The following is a 20,203-nucleotide window of genomic DNA, read 5'->3' as shown; positions in this document are numbered from 1 at the left end:
TCTCAAAAAAAAAAAAAAAAAAAAAAGAAAAAAAATTTATGGGTTCAGCTTGATGACCTCATTTTTTTTTAAGAGACAGTCTTACTTTATCACCCTCAGTAGAGTGCTGTGGTGTCACAGCTTACAGCAACCTCCAGCTCTTGGGCTTAGGTGATTCTCTTGCCTCAGCCTCCCCAGTAGCTGGGACTATAGGCACCTGCCACAGAGTCCGGCTATTTTTTATTGCAGTTTGGCCAGAGCTGGGTTCGAATCCGCCACCTTCAGTATATGGGGCTAGCACCCTACCCACTGAGCCACAGGCGCTGCTCTTGATGACCTCATTTTTATGCATACCTGTGTAACCAAGGTCAAGATCTAGAATATTTCCAGCATCCTAGCAGCTCTCACTGTGCCTTCCTGGTCAACAAGCTACATAATAGAAGCCATTATTCTGATAAGGTAAGTGCCATTGTTACTCCTATTTACTGAGGCTCAGATCCACAGTCACTCGCTAAGAAGTAACCAGATTAGAAGCTCTCTGGACCACCACATTACATCAGTACTCGCAATGTGCATGTGTACACCATCACATTAACAGAGAGCCATGATCACAAAGGGGCAGAAGGGCATATTTTTGTTTTATCCATGAAGGATGCTGCAGAGAAAGGTTAAGCTTTGTTGTCAGCCATGCTCTTACGAGGGACTGTCTTGGTTCGAAAAGCATAAGTGAACTCTGTGAACTTACACACTGCAGCTCCTACCCTGGGGTAGTGAGCATAGGACACATGAAGGGTGCACAGAACACTGTGTATGCAGGGATGAGGGACACATTCAGGGACACTTCTACACTAAAAGCCATTGAAACATTTTCATCATGCTCTCCACCTGTGAAAATGCTATCAGCAACAGTTGACATTCATTTATTTGTTCTGTTAGTATTGAGCACCTGTCTACCTTTTGCCTTGTAGTATTCTAGGTGCTGGGGATGCAGAAATGGATCAAAAAATTTCCCAGCATCATGGAGCTGATATTCAGTAAAATGTTAATATGTGGGCAAATCCAGCAATGAAGAATGATAGGGAGGAAGGAGAGGGGAAAAGAAAGGAGGAAGAGAGAGTACAACTTTAAATGGGAGGTCAGGGAGAACCATACTCAGAGAGGGTGATGTTTGAGTTGCTGTTTGTGAAGCAGCTGAGGAAGTAACTATAGTGGGTATCTGAGAGGAGAGTACTACAGATAAGGAGAACAGGCAAAACAAAAAAGACAGCTACCCATGGTATTCAAATGCCAATTAGGAATTTTGGGCAATGCGGATTCTGGCACTTGATTTGCTCCTAGTGCTGTGTAACTTTGAAGGAGCTCACTCACCTTCTCTGGCCTCCATCTCTTCACCCATATGATATAAGGCTTAGATGATGAGCTGCCTTGGCCACTGGAGCCCTCTGTGTGTCCTCACACCCCAGGTCTGGCCACCTTCACCCCAAGACTGGCTTCATCCTCAATCTAGGGCTTTAACTGCTCTGGATGCAGAGGACAGGGGTGGCTAGGGGACACCCTATCATAGTTTATGTACATTTTCAAATATTGAGCATTTTCAAGTTTTGAGTATGTATACTTGGGAGGGTGGAGTGGCATTACTGGGGATTTGTATGTGCCTGTATGTCACATGTTTGCAGATTAATTGAGGGGAACAGTGGATGAGAGTTGAATCTGGGGTCCCTCCACACTCTACCCTCCCTGAACACTCTATGGCAGACTTGGCTCATCTGTGGGGGACCTCTCTCCTGGGTACCTCCTGACCTCTTCCCAGATTTGTCTTGGTATCTAGGCCAGTCCCCTTCCTTTCATTTACTTAGCTTCTCAAAAGCCTCATAAAGGGAATGGTTGGTTGGCCATATGGCTCACTCCTATAATCCTAGCACTCTGGGAGGCCAAGGTAGGAAGACTGCTTGAGCTCAGGAGTTTGAGATCAGCCTGAGCATGAATGAGACTCTGTCTCTACTCAAAATAGAAAAAAATTAACCAAGTGTTATAGTGGACACCTGTAGTCTCAGCTACTCAGGAGGCTGAGGCAAGAGAATCACTTGAATCCAGGAGTTTGAAGTTGCTGTGAGCTAAGCCTAGTTGCCACAGCACTCTAGCATGAGGCCACAGAGTGAGACTCAGTCTCAAAACAAAAGGAAGAAAGAAAGAAAAGAAAAGAAAAAGAAAAGGGAATAGTCACTCAAAACCATCTTTGCAAAGGAGAGGGCCAAAAAAGGAGATATTGACAAACCCTCCTGAATAACTTAGGAATTGCATTCAGTTGCAAGTAACATCCTGAAAGATCGTGGCTTAGACAAGATAAAGATTTATTTTTCCTTCATTGGACATAAAGTCTGAAGATAGGTACAGGGCTGGCTTCCATCCTTCAGGCCTCTTCATGGTCACAGGATGGCTGCTCAGAGCTCATCGTCACATCCCAGTACCAAACACAAATGAGGAAAGATTAAGTCAGCCCTCTTTATGCAGAACTGTCCTAGAATCCTCACTCAACAATTTTCATGTATATCTCATTGGCCAGAACTTGGTTACTTATTTCTTCTATCTGTAAGAAACACTAGCATTATTTTATCCAAGAAAATCTGAATTCCATCAGTTAAGAAAGAGAGAGACAACAGATATTTGAAGAGGCAACTAGCATTCTTTTCCCCTAAACATGCCCTGCTCTTTTCTGTCTCTGGGCCTTAAAAATCTCCTGCTGTTTTCTCCACAGTTGCGGCCCTTTACCTTCATCCCCATCCTAGGTAGGTAAGAAGCCTATAACACATTACTTGAACTTGCTGAGCTTGCCAGTAACAGAAACCCTGGATTCTTCAAGTGAGAGAGAAAGGGTAAAGAGCACAGAACACCAGCCTATGGTGTCCATCAGAGGGGAGGAACAGGGCTTTGCTGTCACCTCCACCATCCCCGCCCCTTCCAGCAGGGACCAGAAGCAGATGTGGATTCTCTAGGAAGCTGACTTGAGAGGTGGCATTGTCCAGAGCTGAAGATGTAGCTGTAAGTAAACAAGCCAGTCCAAGTCCCTGACCCCAATTTGCTGACCTTCTTGTGAGGAAGATAGTCATCACATAGGCTAAAACCTGAAGACAATTGCTACAGGTTCATCTGAGGGCCAAGAAGATAAATCAAGGCAGGAAGCACCAGGAATACATTCACCTCTTGAGAAACATTTATTGAAGGTGGCCAAAATCCTCATGTCTATGGACCCCATAGGGGCAGGTGAGAAAGCCTCAAATCACAGCTCCAGATGGAAAGCTCCAGAGCAGGTGTCGGACGCTGCTAAGGGACTAACCCAAGCCTGGTGAAGAGAGAAGTGACGGGCAGTGGAGGGTATAATCCTGCTCTAGTACTGAGATGGTTCAGAGGAGCTTCTGGGCCCAGAGAGGCTTCAGGATTGGATGTGGTCTTTAAGACCTGAGTGGTCTTCCCTAGTGTGCTGGGTCCCAGGTGTGTGGTTGGGTGGTGAACTCCAAGCAGGTCTGCCAAGACAGTGGGGTGTCCCCCGCTAGGCCCCCAGTCAGGTCCCCCTGGCAACTCTTCTGGACTAGAGGGAAGCCAGCCCTTCCCCCAACCAGCCATGTGCGAAGAGTAGCCTCTTTTACTACTAAGGCACAGCTGCTAACCTCTGAGCACCTTTGTACAGAAAGCTGCTCCAGGATGCTGAGGAAGGAAGGATACAGGTTGTTCCCCAAATTGTCTGTTTTTGCAAATCCTGCTGCCCCTGACCTTGTCTCTCAACCATAATGTCTCTGAGATCCTTAGGAAGAAAAACTCACCAAGCTACTGTTCAGAGTGCAGCTGCTGTTTTTAGTAACAATACCTTCCATGTACACATGCTGCCTGTGTCATGCAGTAGCTCTCTGGGCCTTGCAGGGACAGCCTGTAGAGAGTATTAGCACCCCTTTCACACATGATGAGACTAAGGCTCAGAGGAGATAACTTGCTCAAATTCCCCCTGGGAGCAGGGTAATGGCTAAGTGGGGCAGGTTTGTGTTCTGCAGTCAAGGATCGTGGATGCCAGGCAAGACTTAGTCTTATAGCAGTTGTGAGCACTATGAGGTCATATAATCCCTATGATAAAAATCACCAGCCCTCTCCCATGCACCCTGATATTCATCCCTGGAATTACTGTCCTTTTGTCCTTCTGACAGCATTCATAAATACAGTTCCAACTGTTCTTACATCTAACTGGAAAGTATATTATATTATCCCCATTTACAGTACAGGAGGTTGAGACCCTTGCCCAAGGTTTCAGGGTGTCTGGACCAGGTCCTCTGCTCCAATCCTGCCTTTAGTCCCCAGCACCTATATGGCAGTGCTGAGAAGTGGGTAGGGCAATGTCACTCATACCTGTCCTGAGTCCCAGTTCCACTGCTGGCCAGATGTGACATTGGGCAGTTTGGTGATCTACTGGCCTCAGTGTCCTCACTCATATAATGGGGCTAGTACCTGCTTTATAGGGTCTTTGGAGTCACACTCAACCTATGGCCCTCCACCCTCCTCTGGGCCCAAGCAACCGCTGAGGGGCAGCTCCCCACTGTGCCTAGTGTCCTGTCCCACCCTGGCCCTGTGCCAGTTAGGCCTGCCTGTGCCTCATCTTCCAGATGGCACCCTAAAGCCCCAAACCTAGGCCACCGGGAACAAACAGCCCCTCCCTATCCCTTCTCAGGAGGCCACACCCACTTGAGACCTCACCAGCACTTTCCTGTTCCCCTCAGGCCTAGGTCCAGGTGTGAGGAGCGGCACCTTAGGGCCAGGGCTGAGTGGTCTCCTTCCTGGGGAGAGGTGGGGGCTAACCAGGGCAAGGAGCTGTGAAAGTTAGGTTCAGACTCCTGAGACCTTGGACATCCTCTTCCTCCTTCCCTTCCTCATCCTTCTTCCTTTCCCTTTATATTGCCCCTCCTTTCGCTCTCCTCTCAGTTCTCTCTGTTCCTTCTCCTCTTCTGAAGAGAGGCATACTGACCCACTACTGATCAGCTGTGTGATCTTGGACAAATCAAATGCTCAGTACTCTATCTAGTTTTTTCCTTCTGAAATGGTAAGAACTCAGTGGCTCCCTTCTTGGACTGGCTGTGTAGGCTGAGAGAATGCTTTGAGAGGCTCCAGCTGAAGCCCTTTAGGCCTTTCACTTGCCTTCCCCAGTGTGTGAGGTGAAAGGGGTGATCCTTCCTGAGGTGGGTGAGGGTGGGAAACCTGGAGAGCTGAGGTCCCAGGCCAGGCAAGCAGAGCCCTCATCCTCTTCTGTGTCTCCAAGAACAAACTGGTCCCCTCAGCCAGTCATCCTTCACCCTTCTCCTCTGAGGGCCCTGCAGTATGGAGCTTGGGCCTCAGTTTTCCCTTCTACAATGGGAACAACAGGATTGGTCGGGGGAGGGGGGTTGGGTAAAGTGCCCTGCCCTTGTAGGGCAAGACCCAGAATGGATCAAATGCCTTTACCAGGAGACCTATGCTTCAACCCTGACTCACTTCCCACCCAACACCTTGATCACAGGGACTCAGGTTTTCTTCTCTGAAACTTTGATCACCCTGTAGCAGGGAGAGTCTGTCCTGTACGTTTTCATTCCTAATTACAGATTGCCTGTCCACTATTGTTGCCCTTTGTTTTACGTGTGCTGGGAAGGAGTCCAGGTTCTTACTCTGTGCTTCCTAGCTGTGCTGAAAGGTGATGGGACCTCCCCTTTGCCTCAGTTTCCTCATCTTTAAAATGAGGTAGTGCCTACCATTTAGGGTCAATGTGAGGTCTTACCTAATGAGAAGGGGCTGTCCCAGAAGGCAAGGCTCATGCTCCATGGAGGCACCCAGGAAAGCAATGCAGAGGAAGCAACAATCACAACTCATAGTGATATACTCTGTCAACCCCTTTATGCAAAAGGACAGAGTCCTAGAAAGGTGGTGCCAGGAGGTCCCTCAGGATCCCAGTGAGACAAAAACAGCTCTGGTCCTGAAACCTCCCTGCCCCCAAGTCTGTTGGGGCCTGGAGGACAAGCCAGTCATGGTCTCCACTAGGCCAGGTGACTGTCCACCTGGGAGAGGCAGGGTCATAAAGATGTTGGCTTATCATTCTGCCCATTCACCCACTCAGCATGGGGTCTTGGCCCAGCATGTACCTTCTCTGGTCTCAATTTCCTCCTTTGTAAACTTGCCAGAATGAGAACTTCTTCACAAGATGTGTGGAGATGAAATGAGATGGCTTATCAGCGTATGTAAAGAGCCTGCCCACTTGATGTGATAGTGTTGTTGGGGACAGCAGGGAGGGTAGATTCAGTGAGGGCAGGTGAGAGAGCCTATGGGCCTATACTGGGAGGGCCCACCAGGGACCTAGTGACAGCTGTCTAGTCCAACCTTTTGGATTTTAGAAGACCAGGCTGAGACCCAGAACAGAAAAGGAACATATGGCATTTGCGCAGCAAGTCAGAGGCAGAGGTGGGCCTAGAGCTGGACCACCTTCTAGCCCAGGCTCTTGGTCTGCCCACCATGGGGATTGCCTAGAGAGGGTTTCCGGCTTCAGCTCTCCTCTGGTCTCCAGATTTCCCACCCACTCTGGCCCCAGGTGCTCTGAGACACCTGGTCAAGCAGACCCACTCTCTAAACAGCTCTGCTACTGCTCAGCTATTGGCGAGTCACCCCATCTCCTGCCCTGCCTCAGTTTATCTCTAAAATGACCCAGCAGGTGATCCAAGGCCTCCCCCTTTCTTCACAGCACTCACCACATGTTGATACTAGTTCCTGTACTAGTGCAAAGGTTGATCCTCACCATACTGTTGTTATCAGTAGGCCTGAGAAAATCCAGACCTGGGGAGGTGAAGGGACTCACTTGAGGCAACATAAGTTGTCCACTCCACCCCATTCATGTATGTGCTTCACAGGTGAGAAGAAGGGCCATGTAGAAGGCTCAACACATGCTTGATTCCTTCACCTTCCTCACTCCTCTCAGTCCTAGCACAGCCTTTGAGGCCTGACTCCTAGCTTCTCAGACCCCCACAAGTGCCCCTTCATCGCACTCCCAGAGTCCTTCCTGTCTGTTCCCAGTCTCAACTCCCAAGCCAGACCATGAGCTCCTGAGGGCAGGGCCCTCAGCTGGGCACATAATTAGGGCTGAGTAAAAAAGTAACAAATGACTGTGAGGGAGGGATCCAGGGGATGAATGAGGAGGGCAGGGTGGGGTGTGGGGTTTCCTTGCCTGCTGGAGAGTGACACCTGAGATGCTGGGTGGGTCCTGTTTCCTGCATGTGCTGCCAACTGTGTCCCAGACGGCTCAGGGATCCTGGCTTCTCTGACATGATGAAGGAGCTTTATCAGGGCAGAAGAGGTTTTTTTGGTTTGTTTGTTTGTTTGTTTGTTTGAGACAGAGTCTCAAGCTGTCACCCTGGATAGAGTGCCATGGCATCAGAGCTCACAGCAACCTCAAACTCTTGGGCTTAAGTGATTCTCTTTCCTCAGCCTCCCAAGTAGCTGGGACTACAGGCACCTGCCACAATGCCTGGCTATTTTTCAATTGTAGTTATTGTGTGGCAGGCCTGGGCTGGATTTGAACCCTCCAGCTCTGGTGTATGTGGCTGGGGCCCTGCCCACTTGAGCTACAGGTACCAAGCCAAGGGGACAGAGAGTTTAAGGGTCACTCAGGGCTGCTAGGTCCAGTGAAGGACACAGGTGGCAAGAAGTCTCCAAAGGTGGAGGAAAGGACTGGACAGAACAACCTTCCTAGGACTGACTGACCCTGTGACCCCTCATCTAGGTTGGCCCATGTAGAGGCAAGACAGAGTCATGATCAGACCTTGGCCCAGGCTGGCTTCACATCCTGGCTGTTACTACCTGTGTGTCCCTGCCAAAGTCAATTAACCTTTCTGGACCTCAGTTTCCTCTGCTACAGATGGGGATTATGGTATCTACTCCATAGGGCTATTATGATCATTTATAAGCAGAGAATAAGTAGAAAGGCATGGTTCCACACCCGTGGCTCAAGCAGCTAAGGGGCCAGCCACACACACCTGAGCTGGCAGGTTCAAATCCAGCCCGGGCCCACCAAACAACAATGACAGCTGCAACCAAAAAATACCCAGGTGTTGTAGCAGGCACCTATAGTCCCAGCTACTTAGGAGGTGGAGGCAGGAGAATTGCTTGAGCCCAGGAGTTGGAGGTTACTGTGAGCTGTGATGCTACATCACTCTACCCAGGATGACAGCTTGAGGCTCTGTCTCAAAACAAAATAAAATAAGTAGAAAGGCATTAGTCTACAGTGCTCGCACCATAGAAAGGGTTCAATAAATTTAAATACTGATGTTATATTAATTGTTAGGTATGGAGACCATGAGGGACTCAGCTAAAGCCACACAGCAGGCAGAAGCCACAGCAAGACTCCTACTTGGTGGCTGTAGGTAGAGGAAATAAAGCACAAGATTATGCATGAAGCTCTGGAACCTGACTGCCTAGGTTCACAGATAGCTTTGCCCACTCACAAGCCATTTTACCTTAGACAACTTCCTTGATTTCTATGTGTCAATCTATAAAAAAGACATTATAATAATATGATAGTTCACCCACCTCATAGGGTTGTTGGAAGATTCAAGGAGTTAATATGTGTAAAGCACATAGAAGAGTGCCTTGTTCAGAGAACACTATAAACTCAGCAGTTATGGTGCTGTGTGACCTCAAGCAAGTCCCTTCCCTCTCTGCCTCCATCTCATCCCTGTAAAATAAATTGTTACACTAGTTTAGCTCTGAGATCTGTAGTTCTGGGAAGGGGAGTCACACTGGGTTTTACAGTCCCTGCATACCCGATGACAGGGTCCTTCCCAAGCCTTTGTTCTCCCTCTCCCCAATACACCCCTCCTTAAAGGTGGCAGTTAAAGGAAAGAAGCATCCTTATGGGGAAGAAGCTTAGCTTGGGGGAGGAATGTCCATCAAGGTTCGAACAGTGGGGAGAGGAGAGGTGCTGGGTCTTCTACTGACCTTCCCTCCTGCCTTTGCTGCCCACTAGGGTCCTCTGACCCCAGGGCTGGGCAACTGGGCCATCCCCCTATTCATCTCATCTCCAACTAGGCAGTGCCCTCAGAGGCAGGCCTGGCTTGCCTCCACCTTCAGGAGGAAGGACCCTCAGAGAAACACTCTCCCCCTCCCTGGCCTGACAAAGCTGAGCAGGTGCTGCCCAAGAGTGATATAGCAGCAGCTGGCTCAGCACCCGTAGTACAGTGGTTATGGTGCTAGCCATATACACCAAGGCTGGCAGGTTCAAACCCAGCCCAGGCCAGCTAAACAACAATGACAACTTCAACAAAAAATAGCTGGGTTTTGTTGTGGGCGCCAATAGTCCCAGTTACTTGGAAGGCTGAGGCAAGAGAATCATTTAAGCCTAAGAGTTCGAGGTTGCTGTAAGCTATGACACTCTACTGAGAGTGACATAGTGAGATTCTGTCTCAAAAAAAAAAAAAGGCTGGGCGCACTCTGGGAGGCCCAGGTGGGGATTGCCTGAGCTCACTGGTTCACCACCAGCCTAAGCAAGTGTGAGACCCCTGTCTCTTAAAAAAAATGGCCGGGCATTGTGGCAGGCCCTTGAAGTTCCAGCTACTCTGGAGACAGAGACAAGAGGATTGCTTGAGCCCAAGAGTTTGAGGTTGCTGTGTGCTGTGACGCCACAACACTCTACTGAGGGCAACAAAGTGAGACTCTGTCATTTAAAAAAAAAAAAGAGTGATGCAACAGAGTCCGTGCAAACCCTGGACCCACTGTGTGATGTCAGGCAGACCCCTTACTCTCTTTGAGCCTGTCTTGTGGTCTGAGCAGAGGGCCGGCATGTCCCAACCCTTCCTGAAGAGCTGGGGGTAGAAGTCCTGACCCAGGGAGGTAAGAGCTAATGTCCTTGTCCCCAGGGACCTGACTCAGAGGATCTATATCGCCTGCCTCTCCCACACCCCCCACCCACTTGACAGAGCTTGAGTCACTCCAGAGGAGTGGGGCCCCCTGATTGGAGCCCCAGGCTGGAGTGGGAGCAATTAGAAACCTTGTACCAGGAAGCATATCTTATTCTCAGTCATCCCTCTCCTGACCCTCCTCCTTCCCACAGGCCTGTGCCATTGTTACCCAGGGCAATCAGAACACAAGGGAACCAGGAGGGAATCTAGCCCCACACCCTCTGTCCTCTGCAGGGCCATTCCCAGACCCATCTCAGCCACGGTCCCCATTTACCTCCATTTCCCCATTGGTGCCACCATCCCCAGCAAAGTCCATCCATCCATCTGTTCATTCCTTTTTTCTATGCACAGCCATTTTCCAGGCCCTTCTGTTCATTCCTTTTTTCTATGCACAGCCATTTTCCAGGCCCTTAACGGGGGTCCAAGGATGCCAAGCAATTAAGTCAAAACTCTGTCTCTATGGGAGACATAGACAAAGAGAAAGACTAATTAATAATGTGGGTTGGTTTGGGGCCTCCGGGCCCCCAAAATGGCAGGATCTGGGAAAACTTTCTTAGAGCTGATGCCCACACTGGACTCTGAAAACACTGTATGAGGGCATATAGAAAAGTCTGGAAGCCCTACAACATAGGGCCTGATTTGTTCATGTATCTCATGTCCAGAACAGTGCAGCCTGCAATAGAGATACTCAGTAAATGTTAGAATAAATGAATGGGAAGTGTTTCTGGCAGCTCTAGGATTAAATCAACATGCATAATTGCAAAATGTGTGGGTGAGTGGGGCAGGTCACTCAGGGCCTTCAGTACCCCCACAAACTCCTCATACTCTCATAGGGTAGTTGGGAGCAATTGAAAGGATCGTTAGCCCCATTGTCACCTTCCATTTCCCTTCTCTGACTGACTCTCTGGTCCAGTCCATGACCCTGCCCCAGCTGCCCTTTCCTTTATCAAATAGTCCATATCTGTTGATTTGTTTAAATAAGCACATATGAAGCACCTTCTTTATGTCTGATGTCTTGCTGTAGCTGGAAGTGAATCCAACAGTCTTGCTCCCATATTACCATGATCTGGGTCAGGGACACTTAAGCTGGGATTTGTGGAGGTACAATTCCAGGAGGTCTGTGAGCTCTCGGAAATTGCGTGCTTTCAAGTTAAGTGAGTGTGTGTGCACATCCTGAGCTAAGGAGTCCATAGCTTTTAGCAGATTTGTAAGAGTAACCAGCATTCCATCCAGGTCAAGACCCACATGTCTGGGAAAGTAAGTTGATTTACCTGCATTGCATCTGGACATCAATCCTCCCCTAACCCTACCCCATTCCTGGCAGTAGGCGAGGGCACTGAGCACTTCCTGGGTGGTGGTGCTGCCTGGCAAGGGTGTCCTGCCCACAGCCCAGGTCCAGTGGAGCAGCTTTAGCTATATCAGCTTTGGACACTTCCTGGGAACTCTGGTGGTCACTGTGTCTGGGAAATCACTGTGGGGGAGGACCAGGCCTCAGGCCAAGGGTAGGGCAAGGGCAGTATAATCAGAGTCAGATCGACACAACCAGAGGGGCACGGAACTCCCTGAGTGTGGCAGCTGGCAGAAGGGCATCTTTCAATGCTGAGTCCCACCTTCCATCCCCTCCCCACCCAGTTCTCAGAACTGCTCTGTGAATTTTTTCTTTTATTGTCCCTTTCCCCCTTCCAGCCTCCTTATTCATTCATTTATTAGTCTCTTTAGTTTAGTCTTCGGACTGCCTGGAAGGAGGCCAGGAGAGTGGTTAGGAGCACCAGCTCTCATATCACTGAGCTGGCCTGGGAGGAGTACTGGAGGCCCAGGCAGGCTGCTCCATGAGCCACCCACCAAAAGGTGCAGGGCTGTGGGAGATAAGGTAGGGCCCATCATAGGGAGAGGGGCTGGCAGGGGGGGTGGGTGGAGTCAAGTGATGACATTCTCATCCAGACCTCTGTCCTCCTGAAACCCAGAACAGGAAAAGTTGGTGGGAAGTATGTGCCCAGTGCAGCTCTAGATTTATTCAGTGAAGAGGATGCCCTGAACTCTCAATTATGCCTTGATTTCCTCCTCTGTAAAATGGGGTCAATTTGGCTGGGCGCCTATAGCTCAGTATTTAGGGCACCTGTTGCATTCACTGGGGCTGGTGGGTTTGAACCCAGAGCGGGCCTGCTAAACAAGCAAACAAAAAAATAGCCAGGCATTGTGGTGGCGCCTGTCATCCTAGCTACTAGGAAGGCTGAGGCAAGAGAATCACTTGAGCCCAAGAGTTTGAGGTTGCTGTGAGCTGTGATGTCACGACATTCTACAGAGGGCAACAAAGTGAGACTCTGTCTCAAATTAAAAAAAAATAATAAATAAAATAAAATGGGGACAATTTACGGCCAAAACTATAGGATTGATGAGAAATAAGTGAGTTAATACATACAGAATTACTGGTGATCATCTTGACTTTGACTTGGCAGTGGTTTCACAGTATTTGTTATATTATTAAAAATTAGAGAAGGCCTTGTATGTGTCATAAAGTAGGGATTATGGTTAATCCAGTGTGTGCCCCAAATTCTTTAGAAAGCCCCTGGCCATAATTTAGATGAGAGTGAAACTGTTGACAGAGGCTGGGTTGTATGTACCACTTTTCCTCATTCACCCCTTACAATATCCCTTTGAAAAAGAGATCCTTGATCCTCTTTTACCAAGAAAGGAAACTGAGGCTGAGAAGAGCAGTGACTTGCCCAAGAAGATGTAGCAAGAACATAGCAGAACCAGAATTTGAACTCGATCTCCAGACTCAGGGCGAAAGGTGACAACCCACCCAGCAACCCTGTGGCTTGAGCTCCCATCAGCACCTATTTACTCATCTACCTCCTCGGAGTTCATCTCACATAAATCAAGCCCCCAGCATATATCCATCCATCCAGGCCCCATGCCCCACCCTCCACCACTCCCATGGCTGTTCCCCTCTCCCTTCTTGACCATTCACCCCTTCACAGGAGTACAGGCAGGTAGGTGTTGGGAGTAAGAACATTGAGGCAGGAGCGGGGTGATAGAAAAGGGCTTCTCCTAGAACAACCCTGGAGGTCAAGCCACTAGTGGGCCAGGGGTGAGAGACCCAGAGGACTGACCCTGGGCAGGGGTACTGAGAACTCTAAGAGCACTGAGTTGATGAAGACAGGCTTCTCAGCATCACGATGCCATCCATGGGCACTCTGCAGCCCTTATACCAGGGTCTGAGCCCCAACTTTCAACTCCAAACAAGTCCTGACCACACCCTGGGCTACAAAAGGCAGTTAAATTACTGTGAACATCTGCACCCCCAGACTCAGTTCCCCTGCTCCCTATCCCAAGAATTAGCCAGAATAATCCTTCCCAGGGCCCTGGCAGTGTCCCCCCCGGGGGGGAAAGGGAAGCAGGAATAGGAGGAGGGTCCTGGTTGGGTCACAGAGTTCCTGGGCTCTAACTCCTGCTTGGCTCTCCTGCCATTGTGTTGTGTGGTTCTCACAGGCAACTCACTGCCCTGTCTGAGGCTTAGTAAAAAAGGAGTTGGGCTTAAGCTCCATCTTCTGGCTTTGTCCTCCTGTGTTTGTGATTCTAACTGCACAGTGTGAGAGGTTTAGACTTCAAGTCTTGATTCAAATGTCACCTGAAAAGGCAGCTACCAATCTCTCTACCCCCGCCACACACAAAATTACTCTCAACACTTCCTATTCTACTTCCCTGTTTTATTTTTGCCCCATAGAAGAAGTTATCACCTCCTGACACACTATATCTTACTTATTTATGTTCATTTATCATTTCTCTCCAGTACTAGAATGTCAGCTCCATGGGAGAGCAAGATTGTTCTGTCCTGTTCACTGCCATGTCCCCAGTGCCTGGCGTGCAGTAGGCAATCAATAAACATTTGCTGAAGGTGTGACGTGAGGGAAGGTCAGGCATGTAACAGGCCTGGGTTGCTGAGGAAGCAAGACAGGGGCATGAGAAGGGGAAGGTGGCTGTGTCCACTGCCTGGCCGAGTAAGGATGAGAGCACAGGGTCACTGCAGGCTTAGAGCCAGGGTGCTGGGGCAGGGAGGGAGGACCCCCAAGAAGTGTCCATTTGGCAATGACTGAGGCTGCCCTAGGTCCATGTGTGCAAGTGCAGGGGCCCCCTTATGGGTTGGAGATCCAGGTTCTCCTTTCCTCCAAGTCTCCCCCACCCCTTCCACCTCACTACTCTCCCTACCCCCAGATGTAGTCTCCTCTGGGCTGAGGCGGAAGGCAGCGGCTGGACACAAAGGCATAACAGCCCTCCCTCGGAAAGCTTGCACCCTTGATAAGGTGGGTAAATTTCAAAGGGGCTAATGGAGGGGGGCCAGGGCTGCTGATAGCAGGGCCAGAGTACTGCCAGCGGCCCCCCCACCTCACTTCCCACCACCTGGGGGCCCAGCCCCCCAGCTGGCCTGGAGAAAAACAGGTTCCGATTGTGCTCTTATCTGGGCCTGCGGTTTTGTAAGGCCCTGCTGGCTCTGCATTAATGGGGGAAAGGCAGTGCTCAGCTCTCAGGTGTGGGTAGTGACGTGGGGCTTCTGCACCTCCACCCCCCACGAAGGGCCAGTGAGGACTGGGGGTGCACCTGGTGCTCTGGAGAGGGGCAGGTAGAGGCAGCTGATACCATGCCTCAAGCAGAGATGGGGTAGTGTGGTGACTAAGAGTGGAGTTTCCCCCCAGATCCTGGCTCCTCAACTCACTGTGCAAACTACTAACCTCCTCATGCCTCAGTTTCCTCACTGAGGTTAAAATAGAGAAGCTAATGACAGGAGCACTCCCTCAGAAGTCTGTTAAGAGTCTAAAGTGAGTTAATCGCTCTGAAGCAATTAGCATGGCACCCGGCACAGGTGAGATGCTTGGCAGGGAGGACTTGGGAAACAGGGTCCTGCACAGTCTGGCTCCACACTGCCCCTGTCACTTCATCTTCCACCTCCCTCCCTCAGTGCTCCTACCTTTGACTCCTTCACGGTTAAGCTCATATCCCCTCTCCAGGGGATCCTCCCTGCCCACCCAGCATTCCTGGCCTCCTCAGCCCTTTTACCTCCCAGTATACTTTTCCTGCCGTCTTTCACCTCTAGAATGTAACCTAATGAAGCTCACTGCTGTCTCCCAGTGAAGCAAGCCTGGCATGCAATAGGCCTGTACACATCTGAGGACTGAATGGTTTCTTGTGGGCAGAAACCAGGCTAGGGTCCAGGTTGTGCCATGGAGCATCACCCTGTGTCTCATCAGAGGGGTAAGGGTGATAAAAGAGGATGCTGTGTGTATCCTACCTGTTGTCCTAGACAGGCCTGTAGAGTACCTAGCTTGGAACCCAACTCTGGCAGGAGCCTTGCCTGGCTGGGTCCACAGGGAAACTGGGGACCCCAAAGGTTGTGCTGGGACACTGGTATGGGATGAGGCCTCCTCAGATGGCATCTAGGTGTGAACCAGCAGTGGGGGTGGGTGGGTAAAGCCTACAAGGAAGGGTGTAGAGGTAGGTACAGCCAGGCCTTGGATATGAAGAGCAATGGCCCATCTACTCTGTGGCAACCCTCAGGAGCTTTGAGTCTCTCTCTGAGGACTCAGTCTGTGAAGGAGCAGGAGATGGCATTGATAGGAAGACCCAGGGCCTAAAGAACCAGGTCTTAAACCTTCCTACCAGTCTTTTTTCCCTAGAATGGAGGGGGTCAGGGTTGTGCATTGTGACTCACAGCATATAGCAGATATTTGTGAGGCAGTAAGCCCACAGATGGCTACCCTTGGGAGGGACCCTGGGGGTCATCTCTTCTCTCTGAGGCAGAGAGGTACCAAGTGATTGTGGCCACCAAGTCACTAACTCTCCTTCAGGGCAGGCTGGCCACTGTGCCTGGTCCCCCCTGCCTATATAGGGTCTGGCACAAAGTAAGTGCTAGTCATGGCACAGCAGCATGTCATGTCCCAGGTGTGCCCAGGGGTCTCTGGCACACTCAAGTTGCTGGAAATGCCTACTTCTCTGGCCTCTGAGGACATAACCACCACCCCTTGGGCTATTCTGGTCCCCTTATCCACTATCCAGCCACAACATTGTGACCTAGAAAGAGGATTCCAACAGACTTTTTAGTCTTGACTTTGGGGAAATAAATGAGCCTCTGTTCCTCATCTGTGACTGAGATGGGCAATGAACCCCTCAGGTGGTGGACTTATTAGGATTAGATGAGAAGGCACATGCCACATGTGAGCACAGCACACAAGGCTAGGATCTGACCCATGATAGCTAGATGGTCTCTGGGGTCCCTCAAACCAGGCTTCCTGCTCAACCTGCCACCCATGGTCCCATCTGGGTGATTAGCCCCAGGTTCTTCATATCTCAATGAGGGACCCCTCCCCCCAGCTGTTGCGTCTTCTCAGCTAGAGCCTGGAACTGGGGGCAGGCCCTGTGTCAATTGGGAACCAACTGGCAACCCTATATCTCTGTGGCTGGGATGGATCCCAGCCTTGTTTCTGCCACCAACTCCAGGTAGTAGTTTCTCAGATGCAGGGAGGATGGGAGTACAGGGAGATTGAGGCAGAAAGAAAGCTAGGAAGACAGGAATCTGACTGACCAACGCACTTGACAGTCTGCCCTTTCCTAAGTGTGTCCACATCCATTGTCAACTGACATTCACTCATCACAATGCTCTACCCACAAGGTCAGCAGGGCAAATATTATGATTTCTGTTCACAGAGATGAGGAAGGCCCAGAGTACCTGAGACTCACTCATGATCACACTGCAGTGTGGAAACCCTGACGGGGGCTCTTGACACCTGCCTCTGATAGGCTAATGGTCGGAGAAGGTCAGCATGGAGGGGAGCTCATGCCAGCTGCTCCAGAAATCTTGACCTGCTGGCTGCTTCAGGGGCCCTGCTCCCAAGGAGTTAGAATCTTGGGGAGAATAAAATGCTGGGGAAAAAATAGAGAACACAGACTTGGGACCTGTGAGATCTGCAAGGCCTGGAGGGGATAAGGGAAGGCTGTCTGAAGTAGAATGCTTTTGAAAAGGGCCTCCAAATGTTGGGGATTCTTTTTTTTTTTTTTAGAGACAGAGTCTCACTTTATCGCCATTGGCAGAATACTGTGGCATCATAGCTCACAGCAACCTCCAACTCCTGGGCTTAGGCGATACGCTTGCCTTAGCCTCCCAAGTAGCTGGGACTATAGGCGCCCACCACATCGCCCGGCTATATTTTTGTTGCAGTTTGGTTAGGGCCAGGTTTGAACCCACCACCCTTGGTATATGGGGCCAGCGCCCTACCCACTGAGCCACAGGCACTGCCCAGGGTGAGATTCTTTCAATCAAAAATAAGAGAAGCTTGGCGGTGCCCTAGCTCAATGGGTAGGGTGTCGGCCACATACACCAAGGCTGGCGAGTTTGAACCCAGCCTGGGCCAACTAAAACAACAACAACTGCAACAACAAAAATGGCCGAGTATTGTGACGGGTGACTGTGGTCCTGCTACTTGGGAGGCTGAGGCAAGAGAATTGCTTAAGCCCAAGAGTCTGAGGTTGCTGTGAGCTGTGATGTTATAGCGCTCTACCCAGGGCAACAGCTTGAGACTGTCTCAAAAACAAACAAACAAAAAATAATAAGAGAAGCTGGCAGGGTGGGGTGGCTCATGCCTGTAATCCTAGCATGCTGGCAAACCAAGGCAGGTGGATTGCCTGAGCTCACAAATTTGAGACCAGCCTGAGCAAGAGTGAGACCCTTGTCTTTAATAGCCGGCTCAATGCCTGTGGCTCAAGTGGCTACGGCGCCAGTCACATACACCTGAGCTGGCGGGTTCAAATCCAGCCTGGGCCCGCCAAACAACAATGACAACTGCAACCAAGAAATAGCCAGGTGCTATGGCGGGCGCCTGTAGTCCCAGCTACTTGGGAGGCAGAGGCAGGAGAATCGCTTGAGCCCAGGAGTTCAAGGTTGCTGTGAGCTGTGATGCCATGGCACCCTACCCAGGGCAACAGCTTGAGGCTCTGTCTCAAAAAAAAAAAAAAAGGCTCGGCACCTGTGGCTCAAGTGGCTAAGGCGCCAGCCACATACACCTAAGGTGGCAGGTTTGAATCCAACCTGGGCCCGCCAAACAGCAATGATGGCTGCAACCAAAAAATAGCTGGGCGTTGTGGTGGGTGCCTGTGGTCCCAGCTACTTGGGAGGCAGAGGCAGGAGACTCGCTTGAGCCCAGGAGTTGGAGGTTGCTGTGAGCTGTGATGCCAAGGCACTCTACCCGGGGGACAGCTTGAGGCTCTGCCTCAAAAAAAAAAAAATAGCTGAGCATTGTGGTGGGTGCCTGCTATAGTCCCAGCTACTTGGAGATTGAGACAGGAGGATCACTTGAGCCCAAGAGTTTGAGGTTGCTGTGAGCTATGACACCACCGCACTCTACCGAGGGCTACAAAGTAAAACTCTGTCTCAAAAAAAAAAAAAAAAGGAAGCTGACTCAACCCCATTTGCGCAACAAAAAAGGGAGAGTTACTGGTTCATCCAGATGTTCTCAAAAAGTGTGTGGTAGGTATCTGACTTGGCTGGCTCCTCCTCTGAACTGTCCATGTTTTCTCTGAAGTCACCAGCTCCTGACTTGTACCCTCAGGGCTGGCCAACTTTAGTGGCAAGAGAACGTTATCTCAGTAGGTTGGAGAAAAGTTCCAAGACAGAGTCACATTGGGTTGTGTACCATGGGGTCTGGAAGTGGTGGATATGGGCAGGCATCACCTACAATAGACGGGTGGGGTCTGAATGGAGGGAGAGCAATAGAGGGCACAGTGCACCCAAAAAGAGCTGACCAGAGGAGGTTAGAGGGGAAGCTGTGGGCGGGAGATAGGATGTTTAGTGGACCCATGACCCTTTCCAGGGACCTGGGACTTGAACCTGTAGGGGCAGGAGAGTAGCTATCCCTGAGGGGACAGCGTCCTGTCAGGCCTAGGGAAGTCAAGGAAATTGCAGATGTGAGTTTGGATCTGCTTACCAGCTATGACGTTGGGAATGACATTTTTAATGTTCAGGCCTGTTTCTTCACCTGAAAAATGGGCATAGCCATATCTACCTGGAAGTGTTGCTGTTAGGAATAGATGATGTGTGTCAAACATGACTATGGTTGGTGTTTATCAGGGCAGCTTGGTTCACAGAACACTTTCACCAGCATTTATGTCCACCCTCATGATAGATCTGAAGGTTCTCTGGAGGTGGGGAGGTGACTGCTCAGCAGGTTCAACACACTGGCCCAAAGTCACTTAGCTGAAGTCGATAAAACTAGAACATGTACTTGGGTCAAATCCCATGCTGGTGCATGATGCCATGCTGGGTAGATCAGAGTGTTGAGGGGGTTAAGGATAGGCCCTTGTTGTCTTGCCCTTCCCCTGAAGCTGACCAGTGTTGCCTAAGGTGGGTCTCGAACCCATCTTAGGCCCACCGCTAAGGTCCACCCCAAGCAGCTCTTGAGGGCTGGGCCCTTGTGAGCCAGCCCCAGCTGAACAGATGGACGAGCCCTCTCCTTGCTCCCTCTTGGTAGACCTTTTTCAGCTTCCTTTGTTTCTCTGCTTCCAGCTTGGGTGGTTGTGTTCACATCTAGCACAACTTAGCCTGGTCCAACCACTCATCGCTGGAGACCCTATGAAGTGCTTTCTTGGACCCTGAGTAAGGCCACCCAGCAGTGAGATATCCACTCTAGGTTGTTCTTTCTCCATGTGTCTGTCCTCATTCTTGTCTATTTCAGATAGAATCAGGCTTAGCTGTGAATAATAGAGATCCCATTTTAACAAAAGTGAAAAGTCTATTTCTCTCATAAAACTCATGAAGCAGGCAATGTAGAGCTGGTATAGAGGGTTTTTTTTTTTTTAGACAGTCTCAAGCTGTCACCCTGGGTAGAGTGCCGTGGCATCACAGCTCACAGCGACCTCAGACTCTTGGGCTTAAGCAATTCTCTTGCCTCAGCCTCCCAAGTAGCTGGGACTACAGGTGCCTGGTTATTTTTTGGTTGTAGCTGTTGTTTGGCAGGCCAGGGCTGGGTTCAAACCCGCCAGCTCCGATGTATGTGGCTGGTGCCCTAGCTGCTTGAGCTACAGGTACTGAGCCTGGTATGAAGGTTTTATACAATCCTGAGACCCACGTTCCTTCCAGCTCACTGCCCCACAATCTTGTCCTCATGGTCTAAAATGACAGGCAGAATGCCAACTATCATAGCTACATTCCAGGCAGCAAGATGGAGGAAAAATAAAGAAGAAGGGGCTAAATGGTACATGCCAGCTTACTTTCTTTTTTTTTTTTTTTT

Source organism: Otolemur garnettii, unplaced genomic scaffold (assembly GCF_000181295.1).
Source record: "Otolemur garnettii isolate 467f Iridium unplaced genomic scaffold, OtoGar3 scaffold00031, whole genome shotgun sequence".
Lineage (NCBI taxonomy): Eukaryota > Metazoa > Chordata > Mammalia > Primates > Galagidae > Otolemur > Otolemur garnettii.
Note: the sequence above shows the minus strand (reverse complement) of the source record.